Source organism: Myotis lucifugus, unplaced genomic scaffold, assembly GCF_000147115.1.
Source record: "Myotis lucifugus unplaced genomic scaffold, Myoluc2.0 scaffold_1, whole genome shotgun sequence".
Classification (NCBI taxonomy): domain Eukaryota; kingdom Metazoa; phylum Chordata; class Mammalia; order Chiroptera; family Vespertilionidae; genus Myotis; species Myotis lucifugus.
In genome coordinates this window covers 30,942,821-30,967,069 of record NW_005871049.1, presented here as the reverse complement: position 1 = coordinate 30,967,069, position 24,249 = coordinate 30,942,821, and the positions used below count along the sequence as shown (strand labels likewise).

Below are 24,249 nucleotides of genomic sequence, written 5' to 3'. Positions count from 1 at the left end.
CTTTCCATGAATTTTCTATAATGTAATAGTCTCAACAGTCCCGTAAGTGCTATTATTATATCATTTTATAGATGCTAAGTCTAAAGCTTAAAGAGGGCAAATGACTTATTCAAGGTCACTGACAGAATAATGAGGCAGAATCAGGATTCATGCTGATACCTGACCCAAAGCCTCTACTGTTCTCTTTACCCCCACAAGACCATGTCTGCCAAGTCACTTAAATTCTGGTGTCATCCTGTTTCCTAGAAAAATGGAGGGACTGGAACAAGTGACCTCTGAGGGTCTCCTTGGTTTTAAAATTTATAAATCCTTTGGCCTATTGTTGGAAAACCACGAGATTAGAGTTCTGTTTTTCCCAAGGCCTCATCTTGTTTTGTTCTGTTCTAATCCTGGAGAAATCAGGGGAGTCTGTCTGTAACCTGAAGACTGTGGCAGGCTGTTGTGCAGGTACCCTGTAGACTGACCATGGTACAGAGAAAAGTATCCCTGCCAGTAACAGGGATACTTTTATCTCATTGGTCCATATGCCCAAACAATCTGACTCAATGCAGAAAGGAAAGAGGGCCTCCAGGAGTCATTCCTTAGCATCCCCTTCCTGGAGATGCAGGCTCTGAAACTTTAATTAGACACCACTCTCACTCGTGAGAGAATAGTCTTTCTCCTCAGTTATCTGGAAAGGGAACTGCCAACTGTCAGGAAACAGTCTATGACTGTGGTGACTGCATGAGTGTGGTCCTCTGAGTTGAGAGCTTTCACAGGGGAGAGCTGGCTTCTGACATCTGGTTACTCTCCCCTCCCCCAACCCCCTCCTCCAGGCAGAGCAAAAGCAGGGAACCCCATGGAGCTTTCAGACTTATTTTTTCCTCTGGGATTCCCCTCTATTTGGAGCAAAGACTTCTCAGACAAAGGAAGCAAGTTCCCATATGTTACAATTTGGAAATTTCCAAATTCCCCCAATTTATGTTGTGTTTGTTTTGGAAGACCCAGGAGATGTCCACAGATAAATGAAGGTCTCCCGAAGAGTGCTTTGAAAAGATTGCAAAACTGAATCACAGTGAAAGTCAATCTGCCAGCAAGCTTTTATTTTTAGGCTCCATGCCAGACCTGAACAAACAAAACAAGCAGAAAATAAACAGGAACAGCAAGTTAAAAGGTCCAGTCAGCAACCTCATTCAAACTCTAACAGAGATTGGGGTGACCAGCTCCAATCAAAGTTCTAAGTTTATCTTTAAGCTACTTACAGACCTAAAATAATGGTACTGCTCACTTACTAGGAAATGAATTAAACCACAAAATCTATGGAATTCTGAATAAAGGAGTACCTTTTCACAGGACTGACTAAAAAGAAGAAACATCATCATTAAAGGCTTTACCCAATAAAGGAGACAAGAGCATACAATGAAGTAAAGACAGTCTCTTCAATAAATGGTGTTAGGAAAATTGGACAGATACATGCAAAAGAAATGAAACTAGACTACCAACTTACACCATACGCAAGAATAAACTCAAGATGGATAAAAGACTTAAATGTAAGGCATGAAACCATAAAAATCCTAGAAGAAAACATAGGTAGTAAAAATCTCAGATATCTCTAGCAGCAATATTTTTGCCCATATGTCTCTGAGAGCAAGGGAAAGATAAACAAATGGGACTAGATCAAGTTTAAAAAAGCTTCTGCACAGCAAAAGAAACCATCAACAAAATGAAAAGAGAACCCACCATATGGGAGAACATATTCACCAATAATATATCTGATAAGGGGTTAATTTCCAAAATATATAAAGAACTTACACAACTCAACACCCGAAAACAAACAATCCAATTAAAAAATGGGCAAAGGGCCTGAATAGACACGTCTTCCAAGAGGACATACAGATGGCCAATAGACATATGAAAAAATGCTCAAAGATGGTGGTGCCCACAGCCAATAAGGAGGGAATATGCTAATTGACTGCCACGCCCTCAAAGATGGTGGCACCCACAGCCACAAGATGGCCGGCAGGGGACAGCAGTTGTGGGTGATCAGGCCAGCAGAGGGGGGCAGTTGGGGCAACCAGGCCTGCAGGGGAGGGCAGTTAGGGGTGACTGGGCTGGCAGGGGAGGATAGTTAGGGGTGACTGGGCTGGCAGGGGAGGGCAGTTGGGGGCGATTGGGCTGGCAGGGGAGTGGTTAGGGGGTGATCAGGCTGGCAGGCAGGTAAGCAGTTGGGAACCAGCAGTCCCAGATTATGAGAGGGTGCAGTGGGATTGGGCCTAAACCAGCAGTCGGACATCCCCCGAGGGGTCCCAGATTGGAGAATGTGCAGGCTGAGCTGAGGGACACCCCCCGCCAGTGCATGAATTTTGTGCAACGGGCCTCTAGTTTTAATAAAAAATAAAGTCCTTACCAAATTGCTATAGTGTTCCCATTTTTAAAAATTTCAAATACATTTGAACTAACTTGAATATCTGTCCTAGAGCTGTGCTTGTTGCTAGGGATTAAAAAATGATCGATACCTCCACAGATATGGTATTCCTCCAGAACATGATAGCCTAGTGATACAATCAAGCATTCAAATGGATACACTCCACTCAGTCTGACAATGAATATAATCCATCTATTAAACCCACAAATATTTACTGAGTGGTTGTTATGTGTCAGATACTTGGGGTAGGGGCTGGGGCAAGGTGAATAACAAGACAGATACTAGTATAAGCCTGGTGTCAGAGAACCTATAATCTTGTAGGGAAACAGTGCTTATAGAGTAATTATATGAGGGTTATCACAGGGGAAGTCCTCAGTGTCCGGGGAAGACACAAGGGCAACACAACCTAGTCTGTGTCTCCTGAAGGCAGAGCATGGTGTTCCCATGGAAGAGTTGACAGGGAAAATGGATGAGAGCAGGTGGGAAAGGTGGAACTCCAGAGAGGGAACCTGAATCACTGAACACAGATAGGAGGGAATGAACTGTCAAGGCATTCTTTAGAGCTTAATGGAACTCCAACTACATGCAATAACTTACTTAAACCGTTTCATATACAGTGCTAACCAAGTACGACAGAACTACAAATCACTGCACATGACCAGCATGTGCTGGGTTACCATAATGAATTAATATGATTGCACTAAAAGCAAGTAAGCCAGTCATTTCAGTTTTCCTGTGCTAGATATTTTGAAATAATGAAAAATTCACCAAAAACTCCTATTACTGGTTTTCTTAACCCATAGTTGGTAAACACTGTCCTAATAAGTTAGTATCTGGAGCACCAAAATAACTTAAGAAAAAGAACTCTTGGGTCAGGTATGTTCTTCGAGCAGAAACTGTGCTTGTCCTCCAAATGTCATGCACTTGGCCTTGTAGGCAAACAAATTATTTATTAGATATTAAGAGAACACAGCACTACCACGATACTTTAAACAAACTTGGCTTTAAAACACAGTTTTCTCCTCCAAGTGACTTCTTTTGAATATATATTTTCCTTCTCCAGGACAGATTTGGCCTCAGTATTGAGCCACAGGTCAGACAGCTAAGGTCACCTTCTTTGATGGTTAAGCAAAAGCAGGAGCTGGGAGAGTGGAACTAGCCTAAGTCAGATAAGGAAGGCAGAGAAACTGGGTAGAGAACTCAACAAGGATGGAGGAACTGCAACAATTGCTCTGCTAAAGCAGAGAGGATGGAGAAAGTACAACAACTGCTCTGCTGAAGCAGAGGGGCCATGATCCCTATGGACAAGGACAACAATGTGGCGAAGGCCAAGGGAGAGGGGTGGGTGGAGTCTTTACCAAAATTCTCTAGTGTTCCCCTTTTTAAAATTTTCAAATACATTGTAAAGTGGTTAAGACGCATTAATTACTCTGACTGGAAAAATCAGGCCTAGCACCATCCACATTGCTTTCTCAGAAACCACAAAGAACAGCTGAGCACGCTAGCCTGCTGGGCAACAAGAGCAAAGGCAGCTGATTGGCAGCGTATGTCCACTCTGGAAAGCCATAAACCCTCTAGTGGAGCCAGGGCACGTTGAAATGCATTGAAGTGCAGCCACTTGCCTTTGTGTCCTGATCAGGGGCACCAGCTTTTGTGTGCTTTACCAAACAGAAACAAAGTCAGCTGTTGACTAAGTCTGGCTCTCTCCACTCCTCCTCTGCTCCACAATGTTCTTGTTTGCCCTCCAAGATTTGCCCAATATGAGCTTCCTAGGACCACTGGACCTCAGCACAAGAGGTGCTCACATTCCAGGTATTCACAGGCTGCATGGATCTCTTTTTTCCTTACTTTCTCAAGACAATTTTTCTTATCAAAAAAGATCACACACCCATGAGGAAGGAGTCTGTCTCTGAACTTGACTCTTTCATTAGCTCAGAAGCAGGCAACCTCAAATAATAGAGATGAAGACCAATAAGAATAGTTTTCTGCACTGTCACTATTCTCTTTAAAATTTCTTCCATTTTTGGTATCTTAGTAATATGACAGTGCACCAACTGGATCGGAGCTCTCCACCACCCAGAGTTCGGTCTGGTCATACAGAAGCGAGCCGTACAAAGGAGTAAGATCTTGAAGCCAATGGAAAAAATTTAAACTTGGGATGAAGTTAATCAAGCCCATATTACACTTAACATTCTTCTGTATTAAATAAAGGTCACTTCCTTCAAGATACTATTTTGAGCAAATAAGATTTTTGCAATTCTGGAAGACTGACATTAATTAAACAGAATAGCAAAATGGAAAACAGATGTCACAGAACGTTTTGAAAAGATTTTAATGACATTCAGCCTGTTTTCTTAAACTCATTTGCAGTTGCTATCATTCTCTGTTCATGAGCCGTTGGAACGGGAGGATTTATATCGATTTCATGTAACTGACAGTTGAAGAGCTAGCTATTCTGAGAGAAGTACAGTTGGGGGAGTCTTGCAGAGTTTTTTTTTTTTTCTTTTCTTTTCTCTTCAACAACTTGACCAGCTCTTATGGCTTAAACTCTTGAACTCTTTTAAATTAACATCTTCCATCTTTCAAAAGAACTTTACCTACCACCAACTCTGACTCTAGCTTTGAACGGTTCTTTCCCGTAGTTTCATGCTCAATTATCCCTGCTATGTTGACTAAGAAACTTAGTATTTGTCAATTCCAGCTCAGGGGAAAAAAATCAGAGCATGATGAAATTTGGGGAGATAAAAGTCATCATTAACTCAAGTTCAGGCATCCACAATTAGACACTGAGTGTATGTTTTAAATATGCTATCCAAAAGTCAAAATGATAAGATTAGTCTGGAGAGATTAAACAGGTTTACTTTTTTAAAAAGTGCATTCACAAAGGGAAAATGTAGAGCTGTAAGAGTGGCCAAACAGAGGTTATAGAGAATCGTCATGATTTTTCTTCTCTTGTAATTTTTTACAAACATCTTTTGGAATGTTTCCCAGGGTTTGAGAGCATCTGATGATTACTGAGATATGTCCTCAGTAGCATTATAAAATTTGCAAATAGTTTTTTAATATAATAAGCTCAGCCATCTTTTGAAAATGTCATGCACCATTTTTTTCAAGTTTCTATGGACATGGTAATGAAAAGGAAGCGATGAATTATTATGCTGTTGTTTATACATATAAGCATCCATGCAACCTACACATCAGGAATTATATTAAATGGAAACAATGGTCTCTGCTAAATCAGGGAAGAGATGACATAAATAAATGCCACAAATCTCCAGCCAAAGGGAAGAATTTTAATTACAGCAGGAATGAAGTAGATCTGAAACAGAAATGCACACAGTAGGTGTACACTCATCTTGGGCAAATGGCTTGATTTTGGTGATGCCTTTAATGTGTGTGGGGGGAGACCTGAAGCTTCTATATTAATTATCTTCAAAATGGGCCATTTTCCCTGTCTGGACTTTATGCTTGAAAATCTTCTACTTGTTTTCTAAGGAAGTTTTATAATTTAAACTCTTTTCTCAATAACGATTATACTTAATGCTGTCATTTGCAACTTGTAGTACTCTTAGTATTATAAATGCACATTTAAAAGTAAAATGATGGAAACTAAAGGAGCTCTAGCCGATTTGGCTCAGTGGATAGTGTCCGCCTGCGGACTGAAGGGTCCTGCGTTTGATAACGGTCAAGGGTACATATCTCTGTTGCAGGCTCCTCTCTGGCCCAGTCCCCAGTCGGGGCTCATGTAGGAGACAACCAATTGGTTTGTTTCTCTCACATTGATATTTCTCTCTGTCTTTCCCTCTCTCTTTTAGTCTAAAAGTCAATGGAAAAATATCCTCAGGTGAGTATTTAAAAAAAAGAAACGAAAGGAATTGATTTGCTATTAGTCGGAGTAGGTGTGAACATGTGGGTTAAGAAGGATTAACATGGGGAGAAACTGGAGACAGAAGGGTCAGCTTGGATGTTGTGGTTCTACTTGGAAATGAGATATCCAGGCCTATCACAGAGTGGGAGCAGTATGAATGGAAAGCTAGGGAGAACTCATATAAGAGAAACAAGATTAAAATTACTAAACACGTGGACTGTTCATGGTACTTCCATGTTCAAGTTTCATGCATGTACTCTGTCTTCCACAGAGGCTCCCTCCGTCATCTTGCATTCCTGAAGCATCACCCCATGGTCATGTCATTGTTCTACGTGTGGGTCTTTTGAGAATGAGATCTTCGTTACAGAAAACGACTCTGGAAGCATAATTGATTCCAAACCCTGACTAATAACATGTTTTAAGTTCCCCTTTTTCAAGTCAGTTTCTGGCCACAAATCAATGAAAAATGCAACGTGAAATGGCCTTGAAAGTTGAGGAACAGGACAAAGGTAATGCGGTTTAAAAATGAAAAAGAGTGGTCAGATTCTTTCCATGCTTGGAATTCACTGACGCCACCCCTCCAAGTCGGCTTCATAGCCCAGGAAATGCATTGGGCAACAGACGCGCCACACAGCTGCTGCTGTCTCTAGTTGGCGTGCTATGCATGCTATGCTCAGCTTGAAACCACTGCCACAGCTTCTCAGAAAATCATGCAGTTCTGGTTCTTTGAAGCGAGACTACCCAACTTCCAAAATCTATGCTCTTTTGAAGGGTTAGCAGTATGTGCTGAATTATCTATCCCTCCTTTCTCTAACATGGTCTTACTCTGTTTCATGACTAAGAGGTCATTACAGACGCAGGGAACAAAGAGTTCTACCAAATAGGTTCTCTGTGAAGCTAGGTATATATTTAGGGTTTGACAAAACTGTCCCATGTTAGTAGAAACAACCAGAATCTCACAAAAGAATAAAGAAAAGAGTCCAGGGAAAACAAAGTCGTGTGCTTTCATTTTACTGCAGGGCACCTTGTTAACAAAGAAAATTGTCTTAGAAAAAAAATTGGCACCTTCCATTGTGTGATCCATTAAGTAAAGTGAACATGTTGTACATAGAGAACATCTTTTCCAAACTCCTTGTTGCTCATACAGCCAACAATTTTCTTTTAATTTGCCTTAATCTTGCAAGTGTGTTTTCTTCAGTTTCTCACTCTACAGATGTCTTCTCCGTCTGGCGCTCAAAAATATAGTTACTGCATACAAATTTTAAGAAAGGAAGACCCCAAATAGTTTTAAATCGACAATCTCTGAGTTATCTTAGATTTGAGCATCTTGTTAATTAGCCTCCATTCCACTATTTTGAAGAATATTGATAAGCACACCCAATGTTTTAGCCCCATTCATTTTATAGATCAGATTAAGTCTGGGTGTTTCAAAGAGAAGGTAATAAACACTGGCATTCTACTTTGCATGTATAAAATCTTTTAGAGCTAATATGGCAAACATGGTTATCACTTTGCATATTCTAGTTGTGCTCTAAAAGGTACCTAAAGTTGACTTAAAAAAAAAATCCTCACCCAAGGATATGTGCTTATTGATATATATATTTTTTATATAGAGGAAGGGGTGGGGCAGAGAGGGAGGAAGGGAGGGAGGGAAGGAGAGAGGGAGGAAAGGAGAGAGGGAGGGAGGGAGGGAGGGAGGGAGGGAGGGAGGGAGGGAGGGAGGGAGGGAATTATCAAAGTGAGAGAGAAACATTGATCAGTTGCCTCCTATATGCTCCCGGACCAGGGATCAAACCTGGAACCTAGGTACGTGCCCTGACCTGGAGTGGAACCTGCAACCTTTCAATGTATGGGATGACGTTCCAACCAACCGAGCCACCAGGCCAGGGTCTAAAGGTGCCTTTTGAAGAAATTAAGAAATTAAGTTTTAGAAGAATATACACAGACACATCCTGTTCACTCTGTTATACACAATCAGAATAAGCTCATTCTTTTCTCTCTTTGAACATTTCCCACTTCATGTTAGTAACCATTCACCTCCCCCCACTGCTATTTCTTCTAATGGTCTGCTTTTCTCTCCCTGTCTCTTCATCACAATTGTCAGCACATCTTTGACACTGAGGTCACTAGTAATTGAAAGAATGAACTCGAGGGCCAATGTTTGTGAATACTTTAAAACATGTTTTGGCAGATACTATTCTATGGTGTGTTAGCTTCCTAACAGCCATCCTGTTCCACCTAGGCTGGATTCTGATTTTTTTTCGGATAATGGATGGAGATCCTTTAAGTATTGGGCTCTCAGCAAGCCCCAAGAATGTTATGACTGGTTTCAGTCAGGCATGTGATCCCACTCCCGTTTGCCAGATACTCACTTTCCCATCCTTTCTTGGAACTAAAAATGGACCCAAGACACAGTTGTGGTCAATGACACTTAAGGGAAAGTCTGCTGGAAATGATTTTCTTTAGAATAAAATAAACAGTGCCTCACAAAACCTTGCCTCTGCCCCTTCCTTCCTGTTCTGGAGACTGGTGTGAGGGCTTGGTATGTGAGTAGCTGCAGTCCTTTTCTAACCATGAAGGGAAGGTCAAGAGACTCCAAATGCACCCTGACATCTCTGAGCTCCCAACAGGCCTGGGCTGCCAACACACATATACGCTGTGTGTGTATGCACATGTGCATGCGTATATATGTGTGTGTTGCCTAGGTATGTATATATAGCAAAATTAAGGGAAATATTAAGGCAAATATTTTGTACTCACAAAATGATGCCATTTTTGAGAAAGAAAAAATGGGAAAAAAATTGAAACAATGAAAGGAGTCGAATTAAAATGTGATTAGAGGCAGACTTTCCATAGCAGAACTCATTCCATCGATACTATGTCAGAGAGTTTCTGGGTCTTTCTCTGCTATCTCCATTTGGTAAAGTTTGGGTTAACCCATGGAATGTTAGTGAAATGTCCAGCTATTAGAAGTAACTTTACTTTTCACATAGTGGTAACGAAAGTAATTTGTGAATGTGGGAGGTAGAAGAACAGGAAAAGAGAAAGTCAGAATCAAAAACGATTTAATCCTCACTTTCCCAAAAGAGACACTTCCAGAAACCATCAGGGACACAGACCCAAAGCTGAAACCTATTGTTCCCACCCCAAAACCAAAAACCAAAACAAGACAAAAGCACCCTTCGCATGGTTTTCCCCAACATGATTCTTGATTGTATATACAATGAAGCAGTTTACTAGAAGAACCCAAAGTAACAGTACGCAAAACTCTAGTCACAATATAAAAGAAATGAAAGGATTAGATGAAGAAAAGAGACAGACTTGGTCCACATAACAATGCATTTTAATTTGACTGTAATAGGTGGTTAATATGAGTAAGAGCGAGGTCTTCTTTCCTATAGCTGTTCTCACAGGATAATGAAAAACCTCTTCTAAATACCCTCCTTCTTTCTCGCTGGCAGCCTGGGGGGGAAGTAGGTCTGAGGGGAGTACCAAATGAACTGATGGAGTGAGAGGAGGGCAGGGAGCAAGGACAGTCAGGGAGGGGAGAGGGGGGTAGGGAGCAAGGACAGTCAGGGAGGGGAGAGGAGGTCAGGGAGCAAGGACAGTCAGGGAGGGGATGGGAGGGCTTCCTGATGGCCTTTATGGAAAGGATGGTTTGTCTGTTACTGAGAAGAGCACACAATTGTTTTGACCCATCTTTTGAACTCAGTGGGGATGCTGATTGTGTAGGAGTAAAATATTGTTTTCCTGTGTTGTTTTTTTGTTACAGGAAAGCTGTATATAGGCCCTGGGGAATTTAAAAACATCTCCCTAATGGCACCTCAGTTGGCTATTAAAACAATATGCTTTGTGTGTTTTTTTCAAAGCAAAATATTAGACAAGTAAGTAAGAATTTTTTCAGTCTTTAGCATCAGTGTGTAACATGTCTCAAAAATGCTCCTCTCATGGGTCTGTTAACAGCTTTCTGCATGGCTACACATATAACCTTGTCCAAAAGAGCAAGTTATCTCACATTTTGTAGCCTAACATCTTAGCCTATCCACAGCACTACTCCCATATCTGATACTCAACTCACTAGAGTTCACATGTGTACTTTCCAGGAACAAGAGGGTGATTTGAATGAAAACAAAAGCTTCTCCCAATTGGTCAGTGATTTTCTATAAATACATATTTTTTCCTTACTACCTTTTTGAGGTAGAGGAAGAAAAAGAGAAGAAGAACATGGGAAGAGTTCACTTGTATTTGGCAAGTTTTGCAAGTTGCTTATTTCAGAACCTTTCTGCATGGGTAGTCAAGCATCTCAGGGGACACTGTTAACATTCTCGTAATAATAACAAAAGCAACGCTAAGCAGTATCAGCTGAGCACTTGTCCTGAGGCATGCTCTGCGCTAGCGCATTATTTCATGTGACCACAATCCTGGGAGTAGATACTGCCATGATTCCCTTTTGCTGAAGCAGCAGCTGAAACAGGGGTATTGAGAAGTGAATCCAAGTTCACCTCACTTGGGGGTGGTAGAGATTCCATCACTGTCCTACATTGCTCTCTTACGCTGGAAATCATCTTCCTTTAAAAACAAACTCCAAAGTCACAAATTAGTATTTACTTAAACATGGATTGCATGATGCATTTATTTTTGCTCCTTCCTTAAATCCTAAAAACAACCACCAACGAGAGTAAAGGAGGGAAAACTGTATATTTGTTAGAATAAACAGTGAATGGATGAGTCGTCACTGATAGCAGGAGAGGAAAGTGGAAACCCAAGTGCCTCCCGAAGGTGAAGGCAGCAAGAAGGAAGCTGATTTGAGCAACTAAAACCTTGACCACCAGATTCCTCTGAACGTGGGGGAGAGGCATAAGGCTGAACAGGAGAGCACTGGTTGAAGGTTTGTAGGAGGTCGACCTTGGTAGCTAGTCAACCATTTCTCTTCCACCTCAGGGACAGGAAGCTTTTCTTCTGGAGATGTAGAGCCAGAAAAGTTTCAGATCCAGAAAGACCTGGTACAGCAGAATGAAGGTGCCAGAGAAGAGGCTGAAAATAGGGTGAGGAATTAAATGAAAGTATCTACTAAATGGTAAAAGCCAGCCCCTCCCCCCTGCTCAGCTCCCAGCATGTATCTGCCCCGTGTACCCTCACTCAAGAACGCAGACTAAATATCTTTCAGGGAAAAATTAACCTGAAGAAATACCTGTAGATGCTAGCAGATGACACCTACTAGCTGACAAATCTCTTGTGTGTGTGTGTGACTAAAGTTTTCAGGCAATTTTTTTTTGGTGCCAAAGGTCATGAGACTTTTATAAAAGCAACTAAAACATAGTATTTAGCCCAAATAAATACAAAGGAAAAAAGGAACTTGAAAGAATAGAGAAAATGCAGGGAAAGGGGAAACAGAGCTAAATTAGAACAATAACAACCCCCCTGAAAAAAACCCTCCAATGATTAATATCTGTAAAGAGATAAAGGACATTATTGCATTCATGATACAGAATAGAATTTTGGGGAATGAGAAAGAAGCCTTGGAAAATGAAAAATATGACAGAAGAAATAAATTCAGCAGAATGTTTGGAAGACAAAGGTGAAGGGGTCCACAGAAAGCACAACAAAAATAGGCAAGTAAAGAAAATCAGAACATCAGGTAGGAGTCCTGACCTCATAACAACACAAATTTCAGAAAGAGAGAACAGAGAAAATGGGGATAAATTTCCCAGAATGTATACCCATGAGTTTTTAGATTGAAAGAGCCTACTAAATACCTATCCTCTACAATGTCTGAAAATATTACATATCATGAAATCTCAGAACACTGGGGATAAAGAAAACATTCTACATATTTTCAGAATGAAAAAAAAAATAGGTCATATGCAAAGGGCCCGAAACCAGATAGCCATTGGACTCCTTTACAATAACATTGGAAACCAGAAGAATCTGAAGCAATTCCTTCAAAATTCTTAGGACAAGTCTATAATTCCAAACCCAGCCAAACTGTTGATTCAGTGTGAGGATAGAATAAAGACATTTTTCAGACAAGTGGGGTCGAGAAACAGTCTATCCTGCACTCTTTCTTTGGAAGCTACTGGAAGGCGTGCTTTGGCAAACGAGAGAGTAAAACAAAAAAGCAAATACATGGCATTTAGAAATCAGGGGCACGAGGACAAAGAAAGTGAGAGGCACTTTTTGGATCGAGAAGGGAAGTCCTAGGGAAACACTGTGCGCTAAGCCCAGAGAGCAGCGAGCTGAGAATGGAGCAGAATGTGGGGGACAGGGGGCGGGAGGTCTCCTGCATCTCAGGGGCACTACTGGCACAGCAGGCAAATGTCATGAGGGAAACAATGTTTAAGAAAATGATGAAGATGCGGACTAGCTGAGCTGCTGGCCCCAATGAAACCCGACAAAGATAGAGAGTTGAGTGTAACAAAAATTCATGACTGGGAAAATAAGAGTCAATGTGCCACAGTACCATTTTCTAAATAGTTCCATAATCAATACTGATGGCTTATACTTGTACAAAGTCCCTGAAATAATGTGTGTGTGACTTAAGTCATTCCTTGTTTTAAAAGGCCACACGGATGTGCAGCATGTCTAAGTTATATAAACAGCAATAAAACTTTCGGAAGGAGAAGATGTCCATGTCTACTTACGCTAAGTGCAGGATGACAATAACTACTTCCGTTAGAATAAACATCCCCTTCCTTGCCCTGGTCAGGCGTGGTGTGCCGGAGCAAGGTGCGGGCTCTTGGCTTATGACTGTGTGTAGTGGTTTTTCGGTTTCTATAAATGCCATGATGATCCCATTTCATCTCTCAAGAATATATGGAAGTACATGAACCCAGAAATAAACGGTTTGTTTCCTAGAATAAGAGCCATTGATACTTGTAAATTTTATGTGACAATAGGCCAGAAGAAGGGGGCAAGAAGGAAGCTGATTTGAGCAACTAAAAACTTGACCACTAGATTTCCAGCGTAAGAGAGTAATATAGGACAGCAAGGGGGAAATTTGACACTAGGAGGGAAAAACGACCTATTGATCTATAGCTGACAGATTGCTCATAACCACGTGGAATGCAGTTAGCAAGAAAAGTATGGTTATTCTCTCATATCATGTGAATTTAATTTATTCTGGACTACTCAGTGTGTATAATTCAGTCTGATAAGGATCTGGGGGAAAGAGATAATTCGAAAATTTAATTTATCCATCTCTACACATTCACAAAGTTGCATAACTTCTGGTCACTTTTCAGAGTTCAAGCTCTTAAGAAAATGGCAATCTAACAGGCCAACCTCCTTCTCGGCCCCATGACATAGACTTGGCCTTGCTGGACGGCCTCCCAAGAGCATACCACATTGACAGATGTCTTTGATCCCTCCTGGCTGGCATGGACCCCTAGCATCCTCCTCATTCTACCCAAATCCAGACTTACATGTTTGGAGCCTGAGCTGGATCCAGGCTAAGGCCTGCCCTGCATTTCATCTATTCCAAGATACTCCCATAGGAGGAGAGAGCTGATTAGATGACGCATCAGAGCCAAGCAAAAGCATGGTGTAGCACCAAGTGCAACTCTAGAATCAAGTTCAGCTTGTGTCCTCCTTTGTCCCAACTAAAAGGACCAAGAGCACAGACAACATGTAAAATATGCCTCTTCCTCATTCCATTTCGCTTCCAATTTTAGGAAGAATTCCAGTTTACTTAGATTGCTTACTTCTAGCACCAAGAGTATGAAACAGAACTTCATTTTATAAAGGCAGTTTTTGGTCCCTTTGTTATAAAGTAAAACACAAAATGAAAATGGGGATATCGGTCCTCCGTGTAAATCAACTTTTCAAGTAACAGGACATTCAGGAACCATCCAATTGCTTTTAGAAACCTCTCTGCCAATTTTTGGTAAAAACAAAAAAGTCTTTATTATAATTCTTTCCACTAAGGCAGCTGTTTAATATCAGAGAGTTTGAGTAATGACAAAACCAAATATAATTCTGCTTTTAGAGGTAGAATAATTAGATCCAACATGAAGTGAACTTTGCTGTGATTCTAATTTTTAAAAAACATATATTTTAATTGATTTCAGAGAGGAAGGGAGAGGGAGAGAGAGAGAGAAACATCAATGATGAGAGAGAATCATTGATTGGCTGCCTCCTGCATGCCCCACACTGGGACTCAAGCCCTCAAACTGGGCATATGCCCTGACTGGGAATCGAACCATGACCTCCTGGTTCATAGGTCAACGCTCAACCACTGAGCCACACTGGCTGGACTGCTGTGATTCTAGAATGCTGCATCATGAACAGTCCTCACCTACGTGTGGAGAATAGCTTTGTGATGCAATACAAATAAATGTGAACACTTCCCATTTGATGTAGAGGGTCCTCTGAAGAAAGCAAAAGCAATGAAGGCAAAGAGGGCATCAGACGTGAAAATAACCACCTGGAGCAAGAAATTTACTCCCAACATCCCCCTCCCCTAGCTAAGCCATGTTGGAGGTCCAAGCTACAAACTCTATTTTTGAAACTATGGAGAGCAAGAGACATTTTTACATTGCTCTGCATTGCACTTAGGCCGTCTTTTATGGCTTTTTTTCCTGCTACAGAAGACATTATTGCACATAATGATACATCCTTGAAACCAGATGGCGTATGAACTATTTCAACAAAAAAAGAAACAAGGACGGGAAAATATTTGTGGTCTTTCCAGAAATCTTTCACAACCTTCACATTTAATGGCAATTACTAGAAAAGCAGCAAGAAATTATAGCTGAGGCATATAATTACCTATATGTGACCTATTTATAAACTCCTTTGAGGAAAAGGAGTACCAGATAGCTGCACCTACCCTTTTTGGTTCCTGACATCTAAAGTGAAGTACAAATATTTGGATAGTATTGGAGTGATGCATTGGTTTTACTAGCTTCATTTCAGGAGCCTCACAGCTGGAGTCCCTCAAATGCTGCCTACTGTGGACACATACATCATTACATTCAAATTTAAAAAAAGAGAAACAGACCTAAAAGAACATTGTGAAATGGAGCAGGGCACAGAGCAAATGCATTTTCAAGGTTTCTGAGTAGAGATGGGGTAGAGTAGTGAACTCTAGCAAACACAGAGGGAATGCAGATACAGAAGTTAAAATCAATGTCCATATTTACTAGGGCATTGCCTCTCAGCATCATCAAAAACCTTAATCAATGTGTACTTTCACAACAGCCTCGCTAAACAGAGGAGCCAGGATTATCCTAGCAGGAACCACTGGTCAGAAAACATGAAACTGGTATGGCAAAGTTTGAGGCTCTGAGAGCAATGAATTTATAATGTCCTTTTGAATAATGGAGCAACTTGTGTGCTCAAACTGATATGTGATTTATTCAGCCGTGGAAATGAAAATCTACGTAGTTTCATAAAATCTACATATCTCACTGAATTAACTTAATATGCACATTATTCTTAAAACAAAAATGAAAGAATATCTAATTCCTTGGCACATATGGAAAAGATTAAAAAACACACGACATCGACTCCAATGTTATTCACAAGGTCTGTAATGACAACGTTAGCCAAGTAAGGAAACTGTCATTCTTAGGTTTGTTGAGAGAATGAACAGTCTGCTTTTACACATGTAATAGAAACCAACGAAAATAAACCTCCCTGCTACAAATGTTCTCACCATTAGGTGATGCATTAGTTTGAATGGAAAACTTACACATTCACAGGAAATAAAAAAATCAATGGTAGAAAACTGGCAACTGAATGTATTTCAGCCTGCAGTATACAGAAATAAATCCTCTAGTAGTAAAAATTGTAGACATGAAGTGCCAGTCAACATGTATGGATTATATATTCATATTAGTTGACAAGGTTTCAAAATATACAAATATAGGAATAGTCTTGTTCAACACCCCAACTCAAGATCTTACTTCAATAGATGGGGTTAGTAACTACAAAATGGACCATGGTGCTGCAATATAATGGAAATAAAGAGGGGCTAAAAAAGAAGTATGAGTTATAGTGGAAATGGCTCTATCAGATTCCAACTACGAATAATCTTAGTGGCTCTTCATGAAATGACAGCAAGTGACCCCCAGGATGACATTCTTGTTCTCTCACCTTATTTCCCCAAACACAAACTCTCCCCTCTTCCTGTTCTTCCTTCATCAATTGTCCCTTAAAGTCCCTTTTCTAGATCCCTTTCATCATCCATAACTGTTTCTAATCAATATTCCCACTTCCCCAAAGTCTCATTGGGAGTGCTTTTGTCCTTAACTGAAATCTGACTTTCCTTGATGAGGTTACTAAACCTGTCATGATCTTCTCTGAGCAAGGAGGGTTCTGTATGCTCTTTGTTTCCCAAAGCTATTCTTCGAACACTTTTGCCATCATCACTCAACATCTGCTTCTATTAGAAGTCAGTGTGCTCCACCTATAATTACTCTTCCCTGCTTGTCACCAACAACTTTGGTATTTCCTCATTTTTCTCAATGACTTGATAGTAACTAGCATTTGCTTTCCTCCCATTAACTTTGGCCACCATCCATGGTAATGTTCCCTTTAACGTCTTGACTTCATGGTTCCTTGACCACTTCCTCTATTCCTGTGACCCCAGCTTCCACCTAAACTGCCCACTCAAACAGATATATTAAGTTCCTTCATCACTTGTAAGGAGTTCTGTCTTTAGATCTTGAACTTTAAGAGTCCTCACTTTGATCACCTACTAGTACTGTTCCCCTTTCATATTTTTCTATCCCACACTCTCTCTAGTCATTTACCTTGTTGGTATAACTTCCATTTTCTTGACCCTTTCCATTTTCTTGAGTCCTATGTCTTTTCTCCTTAAATCCTAATCTGGCTTACTCTACTTTCCTCTCTGACCCTACACACTGCTTGGATGCTGATTTCAGTGATACTTCTCACAATCAACAAATTAAATATTACAGCATTTCCATCTTGCCAGTACCGCCAACTCTATAGGCACTTTATGTCTCTCTTCAGAGTGCTGATCATGGCTAAAGTAAAGTCCTGAACCCATGTCCATTCACTGACTCGAAAATGAGTTTTCACTCTAATTTCAAATGGGCTCTCATTATTGCTGGGAAATGCATTCCTTTCTGTTTTTATTTTTTATTTTTATAATTTCTCACAGTTCTCTTCAGCCTTTTTCACTGTTCTTAATCTCACAGTTACAACTATTCTTCCTCCTAAGGTCCATGCCTTCATCACATAATTTACGGATACTATTATTTAAATCAGAACTTCAATTTTCCTTCACCACATCTTTTCTCCTTCACCACAGTTTCTAAGGGAAAGCTGTCATCCTTTCTGTGGAAGGCCTTGTGAAGATTATACATTAAACACTGCTCTTGTAAATATCTAGTTTATTTCTGGCTTTAAAATGAAAATTACCTTACCGATATCACTTTCATCCTAACACCTGAGATGGGAAATTGGAGAAATGGGAGTTTGGGTTGGCGGGGGTGGAGGAATGTTAAAAGAGAATATTTGTGTTGAAACACAGTCATTTTGAAGTACAGGGCATTTTTCTGGGGAGGGCTTTCTAGACTGGGTTCCAAAAACTCAGATGGAGTCCTGAAGACATTGGCTTCCAGGATAAGAGGGGGGCTCCGAGAGAGAAGGTGAGAGCACTCTGCTTCCAACTGTGCTCAAAATGGAGCTTGGTGACTATTATTTTGAGCAGGGAGCATCCATGATGAGGAGCAGGGTGAGCTGAGGTTCTACAGAGGAGAGGGAAGAGAGAGAGGATCAAAAGTATTTATTTCTTTTAAAATAATACTTTGTAATCATAAAACTGATAATCATTATTGATGAAAAGCAGTACTGGTTAATAAGGAAATATAATCTGCTCAACATTCTGCCACTCAGAGACCACAGGTAACATTTTGGTGTATTTCCTTCTAAATGTCTAATACTCATTTTAGTTGGTTAAAGTCTTTTATTGATTTTTTTCCATAAAGTTAGTATTAACCTGCATATATCATTTTGTCTCAAGCATTTTTTTTTGCTTGACACGAAATTGTTTATGTTTTGACATCCTATTCATGGCATTACCTCTGAGTACATTATTCAAATGTGGCTCCATCTTCTTTCTGAGCTGAGTCCCTCCTCCCTTAAAAATAAAAGGTTCCCAGCAGAGATTACTTTTTTCAACTTACTTTGTAATCACCACAGGAGCTCTCACACTTATTTAGGCAAAATGGGGTGGAAATGTGAGAGAATTATTGAATCATCATGTATACTTTCATGGACAGCACCAAGTCTTTGAGATGTACCTATGGTATCTCTTATGGATGGCTGAGTACTACTTTGAGTGTACACAGGGTAACTGCAAATATTTCCAACTATACCTTAGACACCACATGAAACTATTAACCATAAACATAAGGACTTGACCTTCTTCTGGAAATGTAATTAAAACATTATATTCACCAAGAGACTAGCATAGCAAAGCACTGTTATCCTAATAACTAAGAATGTGACACTGTGACAGAGCCAATATTTACATGAAAGAAAGCATGAGGAAAAACACATCAAAATGTTATTTCTTAGTTAAAAGTTTCATACTTCAGGAAGTTCCTTGATTGGACTTTCCAGTTCAGGGAGGGGTGGTGTTCAAAGGGATCCAACACCAACACTGTTAATGCAAAGCCATCATCGTATTATATTTATGAAGAGCCCATATCCGCACAGCCAGGGGCTTCAGAATGAAGACCATGAATGTTCCCATATTCCTCTGGCTCCATAGTTTACACTTTCACTGCTATTACATTGCTTTGTTATTTGACTAGACTCAGCAGATAACAAAAATCATTTAATGAGAAATGGGAGTGGATGCCTAAGTTTTTGAATCAAAAGCAAAATGGTGTATCTTCCAAACATTAAATTGGGAAGACAAGACAACTGGATTGCACTGAATCTAATTTAGGAATTGGTCATTCTTCTACAAAATCTGTGAGGTTAATATGTATGTAGAATTTTATATGTATAGTCTTGCCATAATGATCTTAGAGGACACTGGATTATAAATTATTCCAAGGTAATGCTTTTGTCTTGTTCACCTCTGTGTCTCCAGAACCCTGCATTACCCAACACTTGTGGATGCTCCACTAACAGTGAGGAAATAAAAAGCGTGCTAGATTTTTAAATACATTTACATACATTTAAAGACCTCTTTACAATTGCTTAATGATGACATCTCTTTGACCTTTGTTACTTACTTTGCTCCAAATTGTTTGACTTATCATCTTTTTGCCCTTGTGTTTGTGTGTTTAAATCTACCAGGTAAGGTTTTTACTAGAACAGAACCCAGGAAACCATTTGTATTCAATGTCAAACAGTAATATAGTGAAATCTTGAACCCTAACTAGCAGAGGTTAAAGGACGGAAAAATGTTCCACTTTCTAAGTTACACTGACCAAGCCACACACTGGAGCACGAGCCGCCGTCCAACATAAACAGGACAGGAAGGGAGTAGCACAGAAGCTCTCAGCCCTTCATCAAAAGTCTGGCATCTGAGGGGGGTGTTAACATGTCAAGTACACACACCTTGAAATAGTTTGATTGTACTGTGGCCAACTGACATTGCAAGTACGTACTAGAGAGTGAAAACGTCCTCCTACCTAGACCTTCCAAATGTCTCATTTTCTCCATAATGTGTTCACACAAGATGTTAATCAAATGAGAACAGAGGAGAAATGAGGAAGGAGCCGAAAGGGTTCCCACACTAAGTAACTTGGTTGGACAAAGTTTTCTACTGTAATTCTATCCCAAAGGATTCTTACCTCCGCCCTTCTTTTTAAAAGTTAATTTTATTGGGGGTGACACTGAGTAATAGGATCATATAAATTTCAGGTGTAGGTTTCTATGTCACAAGATCTCCATATTGCACCATGCCCACCACCCAAAGTCAAATCTTCTTCCGTCTCCATATATTAGGCCCTCTTCCCCGCCCCCCCCCGCACCCCCCACACTCTCATGGGATTCTTATTTAATTCTTTCATATTCATTTTGTTTAAGAGATAAATAATGTCGGTTTTAAAAATATTGTAAAGTGGGAAAACTGTGGGATTGGTGAGGTATATGTGGGAGGTCTTTCTCTTCCTCCTTCTCGATCTGCTCTTGCTTCATTCATTCTAAAATGTTTTGAGCATTCCTTCTGTCAGGCCCTGATCTAGGTCCTGGTGAAAGGGCAGTGAAAACAACAGCCACGGTCCCTACTCTCAAAAAGCTTTCATTACAATAGTGGGGAAAAACAATACACAAACCGACAAGCAGGTAATAGGAAACTATGAAAAGTAATGACAGGCCATGTGGTAATTAAAGAGGCTGATTTACTGGAGAATGGCTGGGTGGCTGCTTTAGATTGGGTGGTCAGGGATGATGGTGCCATTAAGCTGAGAGTTGAAAGCAAGGAGGAGGCAGCCATTAGTAGCAGAACATTCCAAGGAGTAGAACATTCCCAGCAAGGGAACAACTTGTGCTTAAATGTGTGTCGAGGAGCATGGAGGAAACCATAAAGAACTTCCAAATACGGCAAGCCTGGCCCAGCTAAGTCACTGAAACGGAGAGGGATACAGGCTGCTATTTCCTTCTTTTCTGTCTCTTAAACACATCACCTCTCACTCCCCCAAGTGCAGGGCAAGAACACGTCTCTGATTTTGCACAAGGAATTATTATTGTGCTTATGATCGTTTATTACGATGAAGATGTAGCTTTATTTTGTCAGTCCAGAAGTGGACTGAGTGACATATAAAATCCCTAATACCTTAGTATGAATGACTTGATAGGAATTAAGAAAAGCAGGGACGTTGTTTCCTATTCACACACTGAGTCCTAAAAAAAAAAAATTCTTTGGAACCTTCAGGTATGATTTGTGGGAGGCACCAGACTTATTTGGGGCACTCCAAACAAGGAAAATAATATAACAGATCATTCACAAGTTGGGTTTATGTTTGTTCCGGTCTCTTTTTCTCTGATGAGAAATCTGATTGAAGCACCTGTTGCTTCTTTTCTCTGTACTGTAATAGAAGATTATGAGTGTCAGTCATATACATAACCCTTATGTATGAATTTTTTCCCCTGTGCAGTGTATACGGGCATTTCTGGTCCCACAGCAAGTGGCAAGGCATTCCCACACACCATGATAATAAAGAAGGGAGTGGAAGACCTCAGACCAAAGCACTAAAGTGCCCAAAGAAGGTGGCTTGAAAGAGGAGAAGCAGTAAGAGTTAACTTTTTCTTTAATTACTCCTGTATTGTTTAAATTGCTACATCAAGATGCATTTTACTTTGTAATGAAAAAAAAGCCAATAAAGTACTATAATTCATAAGAAAAATTTAAAATTAATATACGTAATACTTATCAAATGGCCCCCATGTCCTCATGTTTGACTATACTCGAGGGGCAGTATCAGGGACAAAGACACTTGGAGATGCAGGAACCAAAGTAGATGCCTCCTCAACACTGAGCCAGGAACTCAGCCACAGGGTAGGCATGACAGACCCCACGGGAGTCTAAGAGGGTTACAGGCCATTGGTGAAGATTTCTATTGGATAATAGAAGATCAGGGCTAGACCTTGTTAGAAGAATTCATGACATTTTTATCTTTTCATTTTAGTCTGATTTTTTTTCTTTTTTTTCAGTATTGGAGCGATTTGAGAGAAAAAAATGCAAAATATTTTCTTTCTAAAAATGATCTTTTTTGCCTGGCCAGCATGGCTCCGTGGTTGAGGGTCAACCTATGAACCAGGAGGTCACAGTTCGATTCCTGGGTGGGGCACATGTCCGGGTTGTGGGCTCAATCCCCAGTGTGGGGCAAGCAGGAGGCAGCAAATCAATGATTCACTCTCATCATTGGTGTTTCTCTCTCTCTTCCTTTTCCTTCCTCTCTGAAATCAATAAAAATATATTTTAAAAATATGTAAAAAAATTAAAATGATCTATTTTCAGAAATCTGAGAAACCACAACCATTTTCAGGTTAAGTTTTTGCGAGAATAAATATTTTAATGCCTATTATTTGCCCCCTCCTCACTGTTTCCTATTGGTCTGATTACAACTGATTCAGATGAATGAAATGTCCTAAATTCTCCTTTTAGGAAGAGGAATAAAATCATAGGCTAATGAGAAAAGATTAGAGCAATCCAAAGTTTTTCATTGCCAACCATAAGAAGCAAAATCTAATTTCCCCCCAATGTATAAAGAGAAATAAAAAGATGTGGGATTACCGATAACTTAGATGCTATTCTAAATTAATGGCAGATGTCATTCAACAACATTCCTCTATCAATGGATACAACTGTTAAAACAATGAACAAAACTTTTCAGAAAAGACCGTGATAATAGAGAAAGGAGGGAAAGACTTCAGCCCAAAGCAATAAAGTCAGTCACCCAAAGAGGGTGGCTTGGAAGAGGAGAAGCAGTGAGAGTGAGTTATTCTGTATTATTTAAGTTGTCACATCAAGATGCATTTACTTTGTACTGAAAACAAAAGCCAATAAAGTACTATAATTCATAAGAAAAATTTAAAATTAATATATATTTTCAAGTGTCATCACCTATGATTTTCTATCAAGTAAATGGCAGGCATACAGTATGGAAATTGCTAAGTGGTGCTCTAAGGATATACTGAAATGCCTAAAGATTTAAGAAAAAAGAAAATGGTGGTAAAAACTGGTACCAGTAAATGCTATTTCTAAGCTACCAGGTTTGTGATTAGGTGCCCTGCCTTTCTCTATACAGATCCTAAAACACTAAAGTCTATTTTTCCTGTATCTTATTTTATATTAAAAATCTGACTAATAGGCAAATTATGATGTCACTCTTCAAACTTGTGCTTAAGCTACTCATCCTCTTAATAACCACAGAATTGTTGTCTGTGTTTTGCAGACATGTCCCCGCCCCCACCAGGCGCACTAACATCACCATAAAGCAGAGCTAAAAGCTGAGCAGCTGTTGAAACTCCTGAGATAAGAAGGGCAGAAATGCCTGTTAACAGCTCCTCCACTGCTCTCCTGTGATTCGCATCTAATTTATGACAGCCATTACCATGGACACAGGTCACTTAATCAAGAACCCAGTCAAGTCCCAGCCATTAAGCAACATCCACCCTTTCTCCCCCTAACCTTCCTTCCCCTTATCTCCCCCTCCCACCCAGGGAGAGCAGGTCCTTTGTTCCATTAAAAGCACTAGAAATACATATTCAAAATGCAAAGATAAAAGGGGTCAGCCGTGGCAATTAATTTTATGGGTTGAAGCTATAGAGTGTGTATCTCTTTTAAGGCTACCGCATTTGACCTCGTTTTACCTGTTCAGCGTCTCAACAGAGAGGGAGCACAGGTATTAAATGTTCACCTGGCACCTTTCACACGACGGTATACAAACCTAGTAGCCCCACTGCCTGAAAACCGAGCCTGGACGGCATACAGGCTTAAGGGCAGGGTGGTCATAAACCTATTTTTGAAACTGCAACACGAGATTGCCCAGAAGTTCATTTTTATAAAATTATCTGCCCATTTGTTAACTTAAGGTGTTCATTTGGCTGATTTATTTCATTAGTCTAATCATGTTCATGAAATCACTTGGTAAACAATAACGCAACGTACAGCTATATAGGATAGTCCAACATGTGAGCCGATGACAGAGAAAAGAGAGTAGACTACAGAGAAACAACTCCTATCCCTAAAGTCATCTTTCCTGGCCCAAACCAAAAACATCAGCCATCATGGGGAAATCTAAGGGGCTTTCCTAGATCCCGGCACATTCATTCCTGAGGAAATGTGACCTCGTCGAGTATGTATGCATTTTATATGACGCTCACATTTCCACTGACCTCTATCAGGGCAGTAACTCAAGGTCTGTTATGCTACGATAGAACCTTTGGAGGTAACTGATTTCTGTCTCTCTGACACGGTCAGGGCTCCATTCATAACAACTCTCTGCTGTGGAGTGCCAATGGAAACAGCTCCCGCAAGGTTTAT

General features: G+C 40.2%; 1 protein-coding gene across 3 annotated transcripts in view; it reads right to left on the bottom strand.

Moving 5' to 3' along the window:
* The window catches only part of PALLD (palladin, cytoskeletal associated protein), a 383,511-nt gene that overhangs the window by 166,526 nt on the left and 192,736 nt on the right, over window positions 1-24,249 (bottom strand). The gene's annotated exons all lie outside the window — the stretch shown is intronic.